The sequence below is a fragment of the Mycetomoellerius zeteki genome, unplaced genomic scaffold (genome assembly GCF_001594055.1).
Source record: "Mycetomoellerius zeteki isolate Tzet28-1 unplaced genomic scaffold, Tzet1.0 scaffold106, whole genome shotgun sequence".
NCBI lineage: Eukaryota > Metazoa > Arthropoda > Insecta > Hymenoptera > Formicidae > Mycetomoellerius > Mycetomoellerius zeteki.
In genome coordinates this window covers 5,869,747-5,884,041 of record NW_017255975.1, presented here as the reverse complement: position 1 = coordinate 5,884,041, position 14,295 = coordinate 5,869,747, and the positions used below count along the sequence as shown (strand labels likewise).

General features: G+C 36.3%; 1 protein-coding gene across 1 annotated transcript in view; it reads right to left on the bottom strand.

The window, feature by feature from the left end:
- The window catches only part of SCAR (wiskott-Aldrich syndrome protein family member 3 SCAR), a 24,445-nt gene extending 11,602 nt beyond the window's left edge, over nucleotides 1-12,843 (bottom strand). The window contains exon 1 of the mRNA XM_018451681.1: nucleotides 12,770-12,843. The gene's annotated coding sequence lies outside the window, so the exon portion shown is untranslated. The remainder of the gene's footprint in view (nucleotides 1-12,769) is intronic.
- Between the last annotated feature and the right edge of the window lie 1,452 nt (nucleotides 12,844-14,295).

The window sequence follows — 14,295 nt, the reverse complement described above, 5'->3', positions numbered from 1 at the left end:
CCGAGGATCGATTTGCTCGGCGTCGACAATTAACGATCGGTTCAAGCCAAATCTCGATTTAACGCGCCTCGAATTTCACGCTCTCGATATCGCGCTCGACATACCGTCGAGTGAAAGCAGATAATTTATACAGGGTGTTCCGAAACACTGACACGAATAAAAATCATGATGCGAATTGCAGATGCGAATGCGTTGCAGTTTAATGAAGTTTTCTTCCTCTTCTGATTTGTTAAATTATTCGAATTTTTTAAATTTCGTGGAATCAAGAGCCAACGACTGTGAACCCTGTCGCGTTGAAATAACAATGCCCTACGTTCATTGGATAAAGAACCCTGAAGATATTTTTGTCGACCCTCGCCCTGAACTAAATCAACGAGAACGAGTGTCGGGGGTGCACGCGTCAGTTCTTCGATAGTGGCACTACAACCCCCGGATATTAAAGTGGGTGATGTCATACTCCATGTTCGTACATTTCATGAATGCAATTCGTCGTTTCGGAATTGCAAGATATAAAAATTATGTGCCCAGAATCGATAAAAAACACAATTAACTTGCGCGCGATATCAAGAATTCTTTAAAAAACTAGAAATCTAAGAAATTATAAATGTAAAGTTTAGATATAAAAAATTTCTAAAACAGAAAGTTCATAAAATCTAACGTCTATTAAATTATAATATAAAGAATTATAAAAAGTCAGTTATGAATTTACGCAAGGATGTACGGATTCAAGGATCTGCGAGGCAAATAAACATTGAAGTATCCCTTACATTTGATAAGTATGCACTTCCGGTCGCTCTTTCACGCCAATATATGTATTTCTGTCATACGCGATATCGTAAGCTACGTCGCGCGTTGGAAATCGGCGTGTTCGATCGAGGGAATCGAATGTCGAGAACCGGTTAGTTAACCTTGTTCTGGCATTTCAAAAAAAATTTTTCAAAAGCAAGAAGCACGTTAGTGAGAAACTCGTTCACCGAGTTAATAGCAGTTGCTACTACATCCGCAAATCTCCACATTAGTAGTTAATCATAAAAGTTTCCCAGAGAATATAACATGCCCGTTAAATTTTTGTTTTTCTTTTTTAGTTTTTATTTATAGCTCTTATAACGTTATTAACAGGAGTTTCCAACATCTGATCACATAGATATTAACAATGTATACAGTTTGCACATTAATTATCTATTTTTAATGATATATATAATAAAGAAGAGACTTTTAATATATTATTTATGAGATTTCTGATCTTAAAGATCCTGCATTTGCCTACACACTGAGAAAAATGTCTGTTTGAAAATGGACGAAGAAGATTCTGATTAAGTATATATCAATCAGAAAATTCCAGTTATCTCAATTAAAATTGTAGTAGATTTAACCAGAAAAATTTGATTCGTTTATTTTCAACTAGAATTCCAATTAATCCAACCAGACCAGATTTTTCTCAATGCAGATCCTGATCATCGTCAATAAATTTCATAGACTGTTTGGTCCTTTATTGCTTTACTACTATTCGGACTGAGTTAAATAAAATTCTGATATTTTAATAACTTTGAAATTTTGTTATTTTATAACTCTTTGATTTTTTATAAAAAAAAAAAGATGGTGTGTATTGTTGGTGTGTGTACTTGACGGGAGAATCGTGATCTACAGACATATAAAAGTGCCCTTCGAACGAGACTGATTACAAGAAGAGGCAAAGAGATCTCGAGGAAGGGAGGACCAGAGAGAGAATCTCGGGGAACAAAAAGCTCGACCACGAAGTGGACAGTGGCACAAAGTATCGAGTAACATTCGTCATGGTGACTGCGGAGACGTCGACCTCGGATGTATCCCGGTCTTACTAGTCGCGTATATATTCTGTGTGTGCGTGTATACGTGAGTGCAAGCGTATACACAAGTCCATTTCGCAGTACGGCAGATGCGCATCTCCGCGGACAGATTTAATCCTCTTTCTCGAATAGAGAGGCGGCTTTTGTAGATTAGAACGGTAAATTGGACGAGAGCGAAGACAATGACTTTGTAAACGATGCCATCGAGACGGTTATCTTCCTTTCTTCCCGGAACTCGAACATTTATATATGAAACATTTGTGTCGAAAACTTTGGAGGCCTCCAAAGAAACCGTACGTGCCAAAGGTCAGTGCACCGTGCTGGTACGGAATTAACCTATACAGTGTAGCACTCGTACAATCGCTTGTTTTCCAGATTCTCAAGTACGAGCTTAAGCCTACGCATCCGTTTCCAATCGCGAGAGTTCGAGATACCCGGAAAAAGTGATTTTCCTGAGAAGAGAAACGAGAATATCGATGTCTCTATTTAAAGATAAATATTTATTATGCATCAAGTGCATTTACGCGCATCACTGTTATATTATTGTCAAAAATATACTGCAGCAGCTTACAAAGATGTACTTCAAGAAAAATATACTTGACTCCCGCGTTACTCTTGAGTCACACATAAGTAATTAGCATAATTGATGGTTAACGATTGATCGCGACGTCGATAAATCAGCGAGAGTGTACGCGCGTGTTTGAAATCAACGTCGTTCCTTCTTTATGCATTGAAAAAAAATTTATTAAATCTTAATAATATTTCTTTAAAGTAAATATTTAGAAACACAATTAATAATAGAAATTCAACCGCTTATACCGGTCGAAGCTAGATCTTTTAGCGCCTCGGTAGTCTAATGGCTTAGGATGCTCGTACGGCATACAAGAGATCCGGGTTCGACTCCCAGCCGAGGTAATATTTTTCGCAATAAATTTATTTACAGTTTTTCAGCACAATAACATCTTGCTAATATGATGCTTGATTGCATCAAAATTATTTACGAATTGCTTGTCAATTTAATTTAATTCGTGATATTATTCCAGTAGTTTAATTGTGTTTATAAGTCCGGAAAACCAATTCGGCACGCAGTTTGTACACTGAAAAAAAACATTGGCTGCTGCGCGCAACAAATTAGATGGTAAAATATGGCATAGCATTTTTTTAAATAATTTTGATGCACAATCAAGCATCATATTAGCAAGATGTTATTGTGCTGAAAAACTGTAAATAAATTTATTGCGAAAAATATTACCTCTGTCGGGAGTCGAACCTGGATTGCGAACCTCCTCTTGTATTCCGTACCACGGAACTACCAAGGCCTTAGTATGTAATATTCTTCACAATAATCGGTATATGTAAGGAACAACGTCTTTCTATATATAATTCACATTGAATTATTTAAAGCATTAAAAGATCTAGCTTCGACCGATATAGGCTGTTGAATTTCTATTATTAATTGTGTTTCTCACATTGTACGGTCTAAAAATAAGATTCTTATAGTAAATATTTACTTACAATAAATATAAATATTTACTCAATAAATAATGATGAGTTAAATCAAATTAATAGTTTTTAGTACCAAATAAATATGTTTACATTTAGAGCAAATATTTGCTTAGAACTATTCAAACATTTATTACAATTTAGTATTTTTTCAGTGTGGGGCGTGCACTGATAACGATAAAGACTACATAGAATGCAGCATCAGTGAACGCCCACACAACGAGAGCGACAGGATCGAAACTTGATTGAATCTCTGTCTCCATCAAACTCTCTTGCCTATGATTTTTTTAGGTGATAGTTAAGTTCCTGCCTGAAAATCGAGCTTTTAACGATTCAGCAGTAGCCACAGGTGCCATAAATGTTAGAAGAATCGGGATATTTGCGAAACTTGCAATCAACAAGAATCATAAAGAAGAATTACATGAAATATAAAGAAATATTTTGTCATCTTCCTTATCAAATTAGCTAACACTGATTCTATCATAATTTCATTTAAACCTTGACTCTTTTTGATTTGTCTTTTGAAGCAATTATTTATCAGTGATTATTAATGATATATTACCGCTGAAGTTTTTATTGATACGCAAACATTTTGAAAGAAAGTTGAGGTATTACTAATTGCTATTGTGTTAATTTGCTAAGCGATAAGATGCCATAATCTGCTTATCTTACTGCCTAATATTTGCGATCGAGATATCCTTGTTGTTAATACTGTGAATCACAAATCAGCGGAGTTTGCAATAAATCGCATTTTCTTTAGTCATGAGTAGCGTCCGTTCTGTGAACACGAGTTATCATTTACGCGATATCGTGAACCAAACAAACGCACACAGCTCTGTTTTAATTATTCTAACTGCGAGAAAGAGTGCGAGTTACAGTTGCAAACTAAAGTCCTGGGTAGCAATCATGTAATTTTTTTCTTTAGAGCGAAAACATAAAAAGTGACAATTTTTTTGTACGTACACGGAGAGAATTTTTTCATAGAATTTACTCTGAAAATATGACAGTCGTGGGACAATATTGTATTTCGAAGAATTTTAATGTAAACCTCTCTCATTCATTAATAAAACTACAATGAAGTATAAAATAAGTTTGATCAATTTTACTGAAGGGCACCGTAAAAATCTTTAAAATATTGTATTGTACCACAACTACCTTATTTTCAGGGTAAATTTTAAAAGAAAATTCTCTTCGTGTATGTATGTTATGTACATATACGCATACAAAAAAATTTTCACTTCTCATGTTTCCGCCCTATATAGGGAAAAAGTTATACGATTACTGCCCTGGTTGTGTTCAATAATAAAAAGACAAATAAATTCAATGAAAAACTTTTGCATTTTTTCAGAGAAATTTTTTCCACAGAGGTGATTGGTCCACACAGAGCTTAGCGAACACGGACTCGAGTTCAATACACTGTGGACACTCACATACATCTACACACTGCACACCCTCAAACATATACGCTTTCTTGAACGATAGTATGATGAACAGTAAAAAAAAGTCGAAGAAGAGGCATAAAAAATACATCTGAGGCATAAAAGCGGCGATATAACCTAAGATATAAAAAATACCTCCTATTCTCGTTAGTGCTGAATAACTTTATACAAGATTAATTTAAAGCGCTTTTATTAAATCTAAAAGAAAAAAGAATTTTATATATTTTTCAAAAAGCATCAGAAATATTGTTTGAATACTTTGAATTTAATCGAGAAAAATAATGAAGCGTCTTATCTAAAGATAGTTAAAATTAGGACGCAGTTTTCTTTTCATTCCCAGTCAGGATGTTCAGTTCAATGCGGACTGAAATACGCCTATTGACCAATGTCAATAACTGAAACAGTGTCAACGAATACGGCGTTTCCTAGCCTAGTTTCCACGAACACGCGAACTCCCCCCCTCTCCCCCTGTCGTCTCACTCTCTCTCTCTTTCATAAAGCTTAATTGCATAGGTCTTCACACAAATACGGATTAAACCACAACCATATAAAATTTGCGATAAAGCCATAATCATGTAGCCAAATGGTTTCCTGAAGGAAATAAAAAAAAAATTGGTTTCTTACATCTATCTAATTCTTCGGAAAGTAAATTTCAAAAAAATTGAACGCTCATATTAATCTTAAAACCCATAAATAAAATTTCCTCTAAATATGTTTTTCTATTCGTCGAGTTCTCTTTAAAAGGTACAGAATTATTTTATTATTCCATTGATAGCAATAAGTAATTCAGAAGCTTGATAGTAAAAGACTCTGATACGATAAGTACGATTAATGGCGAGGGAAGATCAAACCGCATACACGTCGCACTTGTATACACAGCTGAAGCTTGTAGATGCATTCGAGAAGTACAGATTACACGAAAGCAGATTGCTTGTCAATCAAAAGCACTGAGCTCGCGAAGTACGATGCGCGCGAATAAACGGCTCGTTGTAATAAACTAAGTCGTCGCCAGTCGCGGTTTAAAGCCGGATCAACGGCGATATTATCTGCGGTAATTCCTATAAACGAGTTCGACCTCGTCGACGACAGCCCCGAGTCAAACTGAGTCGCTGAACGAAGTCCGAAAGGGCCGATCTTCGTCACTCGCACGCGATGTAATATATCAGTCGCCCTTATATAGAGAAGCATCAAGCCAAAGATTTAAAGAGTCCAGATTGTTATATAAATAGAAGGATTAAATTAAAAAGTAATTTAAGCGACTTAAACTTAAGTCTAAATCTTAAGATAATAATTTATTCTCGACTATGAAAACCACGTCTAAGTTCTTAAAGTGTCCTGTCTGAAATACAGAATGCAAATTGACTTTCACTTTATTGATAGAGAAAGGTTCAACATTTTTTTGACCTATAATTTGGTACCTTATAGTATCAATTAGTAGTAAGTATTTACTTAGTAATATTCAAAGAAATATGTATTGAGATTCAGTAAATTTTTTTCGGCATATTGTTGAATTCCATCTTACGTCGATTTTTATCAGTGTAAATTAACTTTAATCTCAATTTAACTTACTTTTTCTTCCAGGAATTAGAAAAAGACAAAGAATAAATTGAAACGAGATTAAAATTAATCCACACTGGTAAAAATATACATTAAAGAATTTCTATTTACATGCGATACACGATTTTTCCAAACAAGAACAAGTTTTTCACGTACACTGAGATTCTATTTAAGTCCGAAAGAATATTGACCTCGATAATGCGACGTCATTCGTGCCGGTTTCGAGTCGGCACGACTAGAAATATGTATATAATAACCCAGTTTCTCGTTGGTCCCTCCCCGATGCGTGGTCGGAAATGCGGTCAGGTATTATTGCGTGTAGGACTGTTGCGTAAGAGACGTAATCGCGCGTTTCTGGCAACTTTTAAAAGCGAAGGAGCAAAGACACCAGCATCGGCATCGACAATACCCTCCTACGTTAGCTCTACGATTCCGCAGCGATTTCCCACGACCCTCGTCGAACCGTGAGCACCATAAAGGCTGGACTATCGATTTTGCATCGCGCGTCTTTTTCCGTCACGCCGCGGGAGCTTCTTGGATTCGTACCAAATAGGGATGCATTAAAAATACCCTGATATCATCGCGGTATCGATAGTTTCGTATATACAATGGTTTAAAGTGAAAGTTAATCCTTCAATCTTACGTTCAATTTAATTGTTGTTAATATATTACTCCAAACTTTTTTTTAGTCGGCAGCAAAAATGTCAAATTCGTTTTCATTAATTATTATTATTTAATTTCTATCTATTAATAATCTATTTTTTAAATTATTTTCAATTTGTTGAATAAAAACGCGTGTATTTAAAATGGATAATTTGTTGGATAAAAACTTGTATATTTCTTAACTTTTTTTTTTATTTTAGTTTCTGGTCACTCAAAAGAAAACCGATGGCCGAAAGAACCGAAGACTCCGCCATAAAATGGAGCAATCTGAAAGGTACTAAGTATACAATACGCAACATCGCACGTGACAGAATTACACGCATGAGTCTGTCGTTAACGTGCAATTGCATAATTTCGCCAATGCGTTTGCAGAAATTTCGCAAGAGACAAAACGCCACGGTATGTATTTACGTTACACGACAACGGCACGTGGTCGACCCCGTTCAAGGTAACGGCCAGCGGAGACCTGGAGAGTGAACGGCAATATTGTATTTAGATATCTATAAGCGACGATATTCTGGCGACCGCTGCATGTGTTAGGGAAATGATAGAATTATAAAATCGTAAAGAGTACTATTACACCGAAAAAAAGTTATATTCGTGTAAAAAAGGTAGCACGAAATAACTTTGTTACATTATCAAGAATTCGATACTATGTAACTCGATTTGCCTATCGGCTTCAGATAAGATTGGGTTGGTAACAGTAGCTGAGGGGAATCCACCGGAAGATGATCCAAGATTAGCCGAATAACCATGAACGAAATAAGAGGGTCGGGCTTGCCGGTCGCATTCTCCCGCAGGCTACGTTGGAAATGTCAACAGAGCCGAGAGGGTAAATGCGGATTCAATTGGGTCACAAAGATCTCGAAACTAATAAAGTTTCCGAACTTTAGGAATTCAGAATTCCTATAGAAACTCTAAACAATTCTAAACTTCTGCAGCTTTAAGTTAAATTTTCAAATTAAAAAAAAAAAAAAAAGAAAATCTCATCAAGATTAATTGAATATTTGATAATTCTAGAATTTTAAGATTTCCAAAACTTTCAATCTCTAATGCTCGTTTCCACATAGATTAATCTCGATTCAACTTTATCTTTCTTTATCTTTTCTAATTCTAAGGATTAGAAAAAGATGAAGAGTAAGTTGAACCGAGATTAAAGTTAATCAACATTGTAGTGGAAACGGGGATAAAGCTTTATAAATTGTGTTTGAAAGTTCAAAGTTACGAGAGAGAGAGAGAGAGAGAGAGAGAGAGAGAGAGAGAGAGATCCTCTTTCTAGTAACATCTAAATTTCAAAGTTATAACGAGATTTTAAAATTAGTCCAATTAGAGCCATGGCATATAAAAGAACTTGAGCAGTAAATCGTAAGCAGTAATCGAATTAACCAATCATAAGACTAAGTCCACAACCTTGCTTTAAGAGGCCGTAAGCCATAAGCAAGTTGTAAACGACGATATATCGGCCACAAAATTTATGCTTTTAGGTCATAAGAATTGAATTTTGCTCAATTCACTTAAGTCTAATGGTTAAAGCCTAAAGACTGCGCAAAAACAGTTTAAAGACAAAAATTATTGTCACTTAATCTCTTTCGACTTATGACTTAAAGCCTCTTAAAAACGAGGTTGTGGACCGAGCATAACAGAAATTGTAAGACTATAACGTAAGCAATATCAAATCCAACATGTTGATTTCTTTACTGCTTAAGTTTTTTTGTATACCATGGCCCTCGGGCCCCATGAAACGTTCTCCATATGTTCGAATTGAAAATCGATTCTAGACAGAGAACTCACGTCTAGATAGTAAAAAAAAGACATGATGACTTGGCATATTAACAGTCATCAATCGATAACGCCGCATGAACGCATACGCGTACGTAAAACGCAATCTAATGGTTCGTTAATAAATTAATGCAGGAAAGGTCAGACGGACCATGGCTCTTTGAGAACACGCCACTGGTGCAGAAGCGTTCTCACTTTACATTTACAGGCGATTCGAGCTTTCAATAAATATAAATTTTCATCCTTCAGAGCCAAGTACTGCGATAATTATCTATTACAATATGATCAATATACACTACCACGTTCTCATCCCAACAAATTAAAAATGATTTAAAGAAAAGGTATTAAATGATATTAACCTTTATAGGATAGAAAAGCCACTTAGTGTCATATTTTACAAGAAATATAATCAAATAATGAATTATAAATATTACTCAAGGAAAAGCTCTGTAAGATTTTAAAAATAGATCTCCGCCCTTTAAAGGTTAATTAGTACAATCAAGTTTGATGACATCCTCGTTGCCGACTCAAAAAATTAGAGAGCTATTAATAATGATATTAATAATACATACGATGTTCTCTGATTTGATATTCATCTCAACAATCTGGTCTTATTGTAAACGAAATATTTATTAATTCGTCAGTACTGTATTGAAGATGATCCAAAAGTAAAAGTCAAAACATTTATATTTTTGTTCCATTAATATATTTTTTGCACACGATTAACTTGTGTTGGCTCGCATTGGTTTATTTTGAATAGATGATGTATTTCTTGGAGCCTTTCTCCTTTGTTATATGTTTAATATTAATAATGACGGGAGTGATATTAACCCTTTATGATCCAACTGGGAATTTGAAGATCCAGTCGAATTTTCAATTTTAAATTATTCTGCCTCAAATTCAGACACGTACTAAAAAAGTGAAAAACGTTTCGGGTCATATTCTTGAATGTTGAAAGAGTATTCTTGAATATTTTAAAGTGCCAGAATTATTTTCAGATTTTTTTAGAGCCCAAAAATCTTTTAAAAAATCAGGCACCAGTGACTCGATTGAACTAGGAAAGCAGTGAAAATATGCTGGAGGATTAATAATGACAAAGTTAAATTGAAATTATGAGAAATTGAAGAATAAACTTTGGAATAATTCATTCACATCGAGATTGATGTGGTCAAGAATCGAAACATCTCACACGGTAACGATTTTGCCGAAATATCTAAAAATTTAGATAGATACAAATCTGAAAATAATTTCATTAGACCATTAATTACATAAGAACTTCAAGCATAATGAACAATGTTGCAAAAAGTTTGAACGTTTGTTTTGATGATCCAACAAAATTATTTTTAGATCTGTATCTAGCTAAACTTTCAGATATTTTAGCAAAACCTTCCCGTGCTTGCATCGCGCGTTAATGACGACTTTGCATTCATTTCACACGCAAATTATTTTTAAACGATCGTTGATTTATGTGTATCGTGTGATACTCTCAAGCACGTAGCACCGACCCTTCCTCCGGTTCGCCCCATCGCGAAACGTACCTCCGGGCTCTGCAATTTCCCACGTTCAAGTTTTTCCACGTGCTATTTTCCACATTTCCCGTGCACACCATACACGCGAATATGGAGGTAAACGTGCACACGTGCATCAGGATCAAAGTCTTTCCTAAAAAGTTTTCAGAACCGTGCAGAGAGAGAGAGGACTGATATTATTATACATTTGTCGTACGACAAATTTTTCAAGCGTGTTAATTAGCTGCAGGAGAGATGAATTCTCGATCTTTCTATTCTATAGCCCGCATAGCCAATCAACAGACTCGAAAAGTTTTTCGTACGACGAATATAATATCAATTTAACTCAATATTATGACACAAAGATCGAATCTACTATAGTACGCACGATGATAAGCGTTATCCTATTGATTAAATATCGTAAGATAGGTCTCCTAGAATAAAACAATCGTTATACGATAAAACTATCGATAATTATATATATAGATATATAAAAAGAAAACAATTGTTTATTTCACTAAATTAATTTAGTTCGTCTTTATCTCTATCGTCTTTATTCTATATGAAATAAATACATGCATTATTCTCTAACAAAAGAGATAGAGACAAACTAAATTAATTTAGTCAAATAAATATATTTAACACAATTAATTTAATCAAACGAAATTTTTTTCTGTGTACATATTACTATTATGTAATAATATCCTTACGTTTGATTATATTCATTTGCACAGTCAATGATTCACGTTTTTCCTACCGGGTGTCACGCGCGAAACGCCACTCCCGGCAAGTGACGTGAAGTTACGAAAACGACAGGATTGTCGATGACAAAATCAACGAATACCGATGTCGATTACTTCGCTCGTCATATAACTGCATATTCCATTCACAATATTAATAAAATGACAAAACTAGCAGTGACGAAATTAATCATAATACAAAATTAACCTTGACTGTATTTTAGCAACGGGTCATTTGGATCCAATGAGAAAAAATTTTTGGACGATTGTACGGTACTATGAGAGCTTAAATTATAAAATGTCGAGGGTACAGACACAATAGAAGGAATAAAGAATAAGGAACAGATCATTTCAACCTACACATCAGAACACAGTTTCTGATAAGTTGAAATCTTAGTCTTTATTCTTTGTTCCTTCTATTGTATCTGCACCCTGAGAGAATCTTCCTCTATCAATCGTTGTAAGATCGAGATTTACTAGCATCCCGTACTTCAAATAGAACCTTTAGAACTTGGGTGTAGGTTTTCGCAGCTGTAGTTAAGAATTACTTTTTCTATTGAAATAGAGATTCAAAGGAGAGTCGAGAAATTTCCATGACAAACGAGGGTTGTTAAAAGGCCGCCTCCAAAATGGAGCTATAAATCAACTCTAATACATTACTTAATCAATCTTATGATATCAGATCGTCATGAATTTGTTCTCTCAATATACATTCTTAATTAAAAAAAAATGACAAAACTAACAATAAAAAATTAATCGTACAAACTTAATGTTGTTTTTTACATTGAAATAGGGATGAAAAATTAAAAGGTTTCCAGCAAGTCTCCATGACTTGCAAGGAGACACTTGTTAAAAGGCTACCTTCAAAATGAAGCTATAAATCAACTCTAATACATTACTTAATCAATCTTATGATGATATCAGATCGTCATGAATTTGTTCTCTCAATATACATTCTTAATTAAAAAAATAATGACAAAACTAGCAATGACAAACTAATCGTACAAACTTAATGTTGTTTTTTACATTGAAATAGGGATGAAAAATTAAAAGGTTTCCAGCAAGAGTCTCCATGACTTGCAAGGAGGAACTTGTTAAAAGGCCGCCTCCAAAATGGAGCTACAAATCAACTAACACATTACTCAATCAATCTCATGGTGGCACCGGATCTCTATCTCATCTCACGTATGACGCGAGGGGTGAATAATTACCCTCTTACGAGTATAACAGTGACGTTCGACAATCGGCATCGCGCTGTCAACGCCGTCAACGGAAAGACAGCAGCGTTACTCTCGTCGCTTGGACAACGAGAGGGAAAAAGACGCAGGCTTTGGTAGAAACGCTTGTTCTATGTGCGTGAGAGAGAAAGAGAGAGACAGAGCGAGAGAATAATACTTCTCGAGGGAGGGCCACCCCCTGCACGGACAGCCGGCGCCCCGTGCTCTACGCGACGACAGCCATGTGCCGCTCCCTCTCTCCACCCCCCAGGAAACCGCCGCCCTTCGAGCGGCGGCGGCGATACCGCCGTCTTTCCTCGACGCCGCGGCTTCGTTTTATCGAGGCCCTGAGGGATTCCGTTATCGCGGCCGCGCGACGACGGCGCACGGGAAAAAGACCGACTGACAAGACGTCACAACGGGACACACACGGAACTCCGGATCCCGCTCTCCCGTCACCGTCGCTCTCGATTAATCCACGCTTTGCCTCCGTCTCTCTCACTCGCGTTCAACACTCACGCACGGCTCGCCACTCACCATCGTATCCGTCGCACGGCTGTCCGCCGCGTGTCCACGCATATCCCGAGCGGGGAAGCCGAGTTAACACAGACGGGTAGAAGTTAAACGAGCAGGACGGCGAAAGTCCTCGCTGAGATACGAAGCGGCTGAGATCAACGTGGGGCAAACGTCGCCCGAGACGTCGCCGATGTTCGATCGACCGATCGCGCGAATCAACGAACGAATGAACTAACGCGAGTCGACTAGTTCACCCGCGGGCACAGAAAATGGCGTTGCACGTAGACACAGTTGGCACGCAGCAGCAACAGCAACAGAGCGTTCGCACGCTCCGCTCGCTCACTCGCTCGCTTCCTCGCTACGTCCTCGCTCCGCCGGGGCCGCGGCTTAAACTCCGCCGGACACTGCCAGCTGGCGCCACGCTCGGCGCTCGTCCGCCACGGCGGCGCGCAACATTTGAATCGCTCCTAGTTTTAAGGAGGTTCTCGCGTTTGATGAAAAATAAGACAAGTCTGTCTGCGGTCCACTTGACGCTACAAAAGCTTCGAAAAGCATTCTTTGATTAGTCAATTCGTAAAATTCTTTGCTTTGATTGGTCGCTCAAACGCTTCGAAGCGTTCTTAGCGTCAAGTCGACCGCAGCCTCTATAATATACATGTAATGTAAAAGTTAATAATATCAATAATATCTAGAAAAAATTTCATTGACTCTTTTACCGTACCATTTTGAAGATATTTAATTCTAAATTTATAGAATTTTATATTACAAGTTGAAGGTATAACTTTATTCTGTAGTTATTCTCTTTTAAATCGAGACACTTGCGTATAAGACAGCAATTTAAAAATCATTATAATCATAAATTAAACACTTAAGTTTGTTCTCGTAAAGTTTCATTTAAACTGACCGTACAGTTTACAAGAAATTTATGTTCTTCAATGAAAAAAGCTAGAATATATGTCAAATGGACGATGCGTATACATCAAATGAGCATCTTACAACTTTTATTTTGTCATTTTGAAAATATTTAGTAACATATAAAATTAACAATAATTATGTATAATGGCATAAGATATTGTTAGTAATCTTTTTATTCCATTATTTTAATTATTTTATATATTATTGTGAATAAACTGTCTATTGACTAGGAAGTAGCGCGAGAACCTCTTTAAGTAGCGTTCCTGCAATCCCGCAAACACAATAGGAGTAGTAAAAACCTTAAGTCTTACAACCTATGTACAATAGAATAAATATTAGGAATAAATATTAAGATTTCGACCTATCAGATACCAGTTACACTGGAATGCACGGTTTCTGATAGGTTGAAATCTTAATATTTATTCCTATTCCTAATATTTCCTTCCTCCATTATCCGCAGGGCCTTAAGGAACTGGCCAACCACAATCGATTATTTTTCTAACATCTTCGATTGTGATTGTTCAGTTTCTAAGGACTTAAGGCTTACTACGCTCAATGGGTGCGTTCAGCAGAACGTTTGTTTTGCAACTGTTGTAAGTTTCCTTCGCGCTAATTGGATCATACTTTTAGAT